We start from the raw sequence: 6,518 nt of genomic DNA, 5'->3' as shown, positions 1-6,518 counted from the left end.
TTAAATTTTTTGTAGACACAATGAAAAATCATGTTTTAAACAACCATTTTTTATGAAATATGAAGGATAAAAGTAGCAAATCTTGGAGTTTTGTCCATTTTTTACTAATAAAATATATCTAGAATGCCTACAGTCTCTCAAAAAACGGCATCTAACAAGCTCTTGACCTCTTCTTTAAAATGATTTCAAATTAAATATAGGTACCGGGATTACTTTTCCTGTGATTAAACATAGAATGTAAAAATATTGTTTTATTTTCTACATAATTCCTTTAAAGCCGTAAAATACGGGAAAAGATTCATCAAATCAATTATGACGTCATAATGGTTCTAGCACCAAAGAGACAGTCTGGGATCATTTACTAGATCTTGACCTTAAAAAGAACATAAAAAGTTATAAATGAATTATGAAATGAAAACATAGAAAAAATATGATGCTTTAATAATTGATATCAACGATTTTCATTTCATTTTACATAAAACATGAACCAAGCTGAAGCTAGCAGCCACTAACAGCAGCCACTAAGCCCGTAGAAGCTAGCAGCCAATAAGGAAATTCATCAAAGTACTGAGAGTACTCGAACAAAATTTTTTATTTTATTTATTTAATTATCGACATATTTTAATTAATATCAAAATGATTAATGCTCAATAATTTGTACGAGCATTGGCGACTTCCGAAGCAGTAAAGCTCGCCTGGATAAGAGTTATAAATGCGTCTTTGTTGGATAGAAATGAAATACGTATATACGGGTCATAAGTTATGAAAATAATGTTATCCTAAGTGTAGTCTTATTGATACAAATAGAAAAACTATATGCATCGTATAAAGTGATATACAAACGTATTATGATATAAAAGACATGATAAAATAAAGTAAATAAAAAGGCATAAAATGATACAAAAACAATAAAAAACCCAAAGCTAATCCAGTGTGGCAAGATAATTTGTTTACATCAAAGTTGAACATGTTTGTTTAAAAATTTAACCTCGGGCCTTTTCATTCCCCGGAAACAACATCAATCGAAAATTAAAAAAAACATCGTATTACATATGTATTGAGAATATGAGACAATAGAACACCCAGCATTATGATTTTATTCTCATAAAAAAATTATCATATGTCGCAGTCAAAAACAGCAAAAAATCATCAGGTGAAATTGGGATTATTTTGTCTCAGCCATGTTTTGACGTGAACCTTCGAAGAATACAACAATGGCAATGAAAAGGGTCGGTTTAACTTACCCGAACTGTGTCATATTTTAGCATTTCACAATATTATAAGGGTGAAAGGCGGGCCATTATTTCTTTTATCTTAAATGTGCATCAAACGGATACCAGGGCAGTGTAGGTGACCTATGGGGCTATTATTTCCCAGTCACAGATTTGGGCTGTAGGGGTACCACCAAGTGGCTCAAAGGGGTTCTGGCTCATTTCAGGGGTTTATATCTCACTTGAGATTGACCACAAGAACTTGGTAACACTAAGATTAGGTAGAGGACCTCAGGAGGTATTCATAATAAGCGTAAGAGGGCACCTATGACCCCTGCAAAAGGTTCGGTTACCTCACCCGAACTTTGTCCCAGGGGTTCTGGCTCATATCAGGGGTTTATATCTCACTTGAGATTGACCACAAGAACTTGCAAACACTTGGATTAGGTAGAGAACCTCAAGAGGTATTCATAATAAGCGTTAGAGGGCACCTATGATCCCTGCAAGGGTCCGGTAAGCTCATCCGAACTTTGTCATATTTTAGCATTTTACAATGCTATAGGGGTTTAAAGTAGTCAATTATCTTCCTTATCTTTGAAGTGTGCATCAAACGAATAACAGGGTAGTGTAGGGGGCATATGGGGCTATGATTTCCCGGTCTTAGATTTGGGCTGTAGGGGTACCACCAAGTGGCTCCCAGGGGTTCTGGCTCATATCAGGGGTTTATATCTCACTTGAGATTGACCGTTAGAACTTGGTAACACTAGGATTAGGTAGAGAACCTCAAGAGGAATTCATAATAAGCGTTAGAGGGCACCTATGACCCCTGCATGGGTCCAGTTAGCTCACCCGAACTTTGTCATATTTTAGCATTTCACAATGCTATAAGGGTGAAAGGCGGGCCATTATCTCTTTTATCTTTGAAGTGTGCATCCAACAGATACCAGGGCAGTGTAGGTGACCTATGGGGCTATTATTTCCCGGTCACAGATTTGGGCTGTAGGGGTACCACCAAGTGGCTCCCAGGGGTTCTGGCTCAAATCAGGGGTTTATATCTCACTTGATATTGACCACAAGAACTTGGTAACACTAAGATTAGGAAGAGGACCTCAGGAGGTATTCATAATAAACATTAGAGGGCACCTATGACCCCTGCAAGGGTTCGGTTAGCTCACCCGAACTTTGTCATATTTTAGCATTTCACAATGCTATAGGGGTGAAAGGCGGGCCATTATCTCTTTTATCTTTGAAGTGTGCATCAAACGAATAACAGGGCAGTGTAGGTGACCTATGGGGCTATTATTTCCCTGTCACAGATATGGGCTGTAGGGTACCACCATGTGGCTCCCAGGGGTTCTGTCTCATGTCAGGGGTTTATATCTCACTTGAGATTGACCACAAGAACTTGGTAACACTAGGATTAGGTAGAGGGCCTCAGGAGGTATTCATAATAAGCGTTAGAGGGCACCTATGACCCCTGCAAGGGTCCAGTTAGCTCACCCGAACTTTGTCATATTTTAGCATTTCACAATGCTTTAGGAGTTAAAAGTGGTCCATTATCTTCCTTATATTTGAAGTGTGCATCAAACGAATAACAGGGTAGTGTAGGTGACCTATGGGGCTATTATTTCCCAGTCACAGATTTGGGCTGTAGGGGTACCACCAAGTGGCTCAAAGGGGTTCTGGCTCATTTCAGGGGTTTATATCTCACTTGAGATTGACCACAAGAACTTGGTAACACTAAGATTAGGTAGAGGACCTCAGGAGGTATTCATAATAAGCGTAAGAGGGCACCTATGACCCCTGCAAAAGGTTCGGTTACCTCACCCGAACTTTGTCCCAGGGGTTCTGGCTCATATCAGGGGTTTATATCTCACTTGAGATTGACCACAAGAACTTGCAAACACTTGGATTAGGTAGAGAACCTCAAGAGGTATTCATAATAAGCGTTAGAGGGCACCTATGATCCCTGCAAGGGTCCGGTAAGCTCATCCGAACTTTGTCATATTTTAGCATTTCACAATGCTATAGGGGTTTAAAGTGGTCAATTATCTTCCTTATCTTTGAAGTGTGCATCAAACGAATAACAGGGTAGTGTAGGGGGCATATGGGGCTATGATTTCCCGGTCTTAGATTTGGGCTGTAGGGGTACCACCAGGTGGCTCCCAGGGGTTCTGGCTCATATCAGGGGTTTATATCTCACTTGAGATTGACCGTTAGAACTTGGTAACACTAGGATTAGGTAGAGAACCTCAAGAGGAATTCATAATAAGCGTTAGAGGGCACCTATGACCCCTGCATGGGTCCAGTTAGCTCACCCGAACTTTGTCATATTTTAGCATTTCACAATGCTATAAGGGTGAAAGGCGGGCCATTATCTCTTTTATCTTTGAAGTGTGCATCCAACAGATACCAGGGCAGTGTAGGTGACCTATGGGGCTATTATTTCCCGGTCACAGATTTGGGCTGTAGGGGTACCACCAAGTGGCTCCCAGGGGTTCTGGCTCAAATCAGGGGTTTATATCTCACTTGATATTGACCACAAGAACTTGGTAACACTAAGATTAGGAAGAGGACCTCAGGAGGTATTCATAATAAACATTAGAGGGCACCTATGACCCCTGCAAGGGTTCGGTTAGCTCACCCGAACTTTGTCATATTTTAGCATTTCACAATGCTATAGGGGTGAAAGGCGGGCCATTATCTCTTTTATCTTTGAAGTGTGCATCAAACGAATAACAGGGCAGTGTAGGTGACCTATGGGGCTATTATTTCCCTGTCACAGATATGGGCTGTAGGGTACCACCATGTGGCTCCCAGGGGTTCTGTCTCATGTCAGGGGTTTATATCTCACTTGAGATTGACCACAAGAACTTGGTAACACTAGGATTAGGTAGAGGGCCTCAGGAGGTATTCATAATAAGCGTTAGAGGGCACCTATGACCCCTGCAAGGGTCCAGTTAGCTCACCCGAACTTTGTCATATTTTAGCATTTCACAATGCTTTAGGAGTTAAAAGTGGTCCATTATCTTCCTTATATTTGAAGTGTGCATCAAACGAATAACAGGGTAGTGTAGGGGGTATATGGGGCTATTATTTCCCGGTCTCAGATTTGGCCTGTAGGGGTACCACCAAGTGGCTCCCAGGGGTTCTGGCTCATTTCAGGGGTTTATATCTAACTTGAGTTTGACCACAAGAACTTGGTAACACTAAGATTAGGTAAAGGGCTTCAGGAGGTATTCATAATAAGCGTTAGAGGGCACCTATGACCCCTGCAAGGGTCCAGTTAGCTCACCCGAACTAGTGTTACCAAGTTCTTGTGGTCAATCTCAAGTGGGATATAAACCCCTGATATGAGCCAGAACCCCTGGGAGCCACTTGGTGGTACCCCTAAAGATAAAAAGAGATGAAGGCCCGCCTTTCACCCCTTTAGCATTGTGAAATGCTAAAATATGACAAAGTTCGGGTGAGCTAACTGGACCCTTGCAGGGGTCATAGGTGCCCTCTAACGCTTATTATGAATACCTCCTGAGGCCCTCTACCTAATCCTAGTGTTACCAAGTTCTTGTGGTCAATCTCAAGTGGGATATAAACCCCTGAAATGAGCCAGAACCCCTGGGAGCCACTTGGTGGTACCCCTACAGCCCAAATCTGAAACCGGGAAATAATAGCCCCATAGGTCACCTACACTGCCCTGGTATCCGTTTAATGCACACTTCAAAGATAAAAGAGATAAAGGCCCGCCTTTCACCCTTATAGCATTGTGAAATGCTAAAATATGACAAAGTTCGGGTGAGCTAACTGGACCCTTGCAGGGGTCATAGGTGCCCTCTAACGCTTATTATGAATACCTCCTGAGGCCCTCTACCTAATCCTAGTGTTACCAAGTTCTTGTGGTCAATCTCAAGTGGGATATGAACCCCTGATATGAGCCAGAACCCCTTTGAGCCACTTGGTGGTACCCCTACAGCCCAAATCTGAGACCGGGAAATAATAGCCCCATAGGTCACCTACACTGCCCTGGTATCTGTTGGATGCACACTTCAAAGATAAAAGAGATAAAGGCCCGCCTTTCACCCCTATAGCATTGTGAAATGCTAAAATATGACAAAGTTCGGGTAAGCTAACTGGACCTTTGCAGGGGTCATAGGTGCCCTCTAACGCTTATTATGAATACCTCCTGAGGCACTCTACCTAATCCTAGTGTTACCAAGTTCTTGTGGTCAATCTCAAGTGAGATATAAACCCCTGATATGAGCCAGAACCTCTGGGAGCCACTTGGTGGTACCCCTACAGCCCAAATCTAAGACCGGGAAATCATAGCCCCATATGCCCCCTACACTACCCTGTTATTCGTTTGATGCACACTTCAAAGATAAGGAAGATAATGGACCACTTTTAACCCCTATAGCATTGTGAAATGCTAAAATATGACAAAGTTCGGATGAGCTTACCGGACCCTTGCAGGGATCATAGGTGCCCTCTAACGCTTATTATGAATACCTCTTAAGGTTCTCTACCTAATCCAAGTGTTTGCAAGTTCTTGTGGTCAATCTCAAGTGAGATATAAACCCCTGATATGAGCCAGAACCCCTGGGACAAAGTTCGGGTGAGGTAACCGAACCTTTGTAGGGGTCATAGGTGCCCTCTAACGCTTATTACGAATACCTCCTGAGGTCCTCTACCTAATCTTAGTGTTACCAAGTTCTTGTGGTCAATCTCAAGTGAGATATAAACCCCTGAAATGAGCCAGAACCCCTTTGAGCCACTTGGTGGTACCCCTACAGCCCAAATCTGTGACTGGGAAATAATAGCCCCATAGGTCACCTACACTGCCCTGGTATCCGTTTGATGCACACTTTAAAGATAAAAGAGATAATGGCCCGCCTTTCACAATTTATAACATTGTGAAATGCTAAAATATGACACAGTTCGGGTGAGCTAAACCGACCCTTTTCATAACCATTGTTGTATTCTTCGAAGGTTCACGTCAAAACATGGCTGAGACAAAATAATCCCAATTTCACCTGATGATTTTCTCTGTTTTTGACTGCGACCTATGATAATTTTTTGATGAGAATAAAATCACAATGCTGGGTGTTCTATTGTCTCATATTCGTAATAATACGATGTCTTTTTAATTTTCGATTGATGTTGTTTCTGGGGGAGTGAAAAGGCCAGAGTATAAATTTTTAAACACGCACATGTAAACAAAATATCTTGCTACACTGGATTGCCTTGGGGTTTTTATTGTATTTGTATCGTTTTATGCCTTTTAATTTACTTTAATTTATCATGGCTTTTATA

The sequence above is a fragment of the Crassostrea angulata genome, chromosome 10, assembly GCF_025612915.1.
Source record: "Crassostrea angulata isolate pt1a10 chromosome 10, ASM2561291v2, whole genome shotgun sequence".
Classification (NCBI taxonomy): Eukaryota; Metazoa; Mollusca; class Bivalvia; order Ostreida; family Ostreidae; genus Magallana; species Magallana angulata.
Note: the sequence above shows the minus strand (reverse complement) of the source record.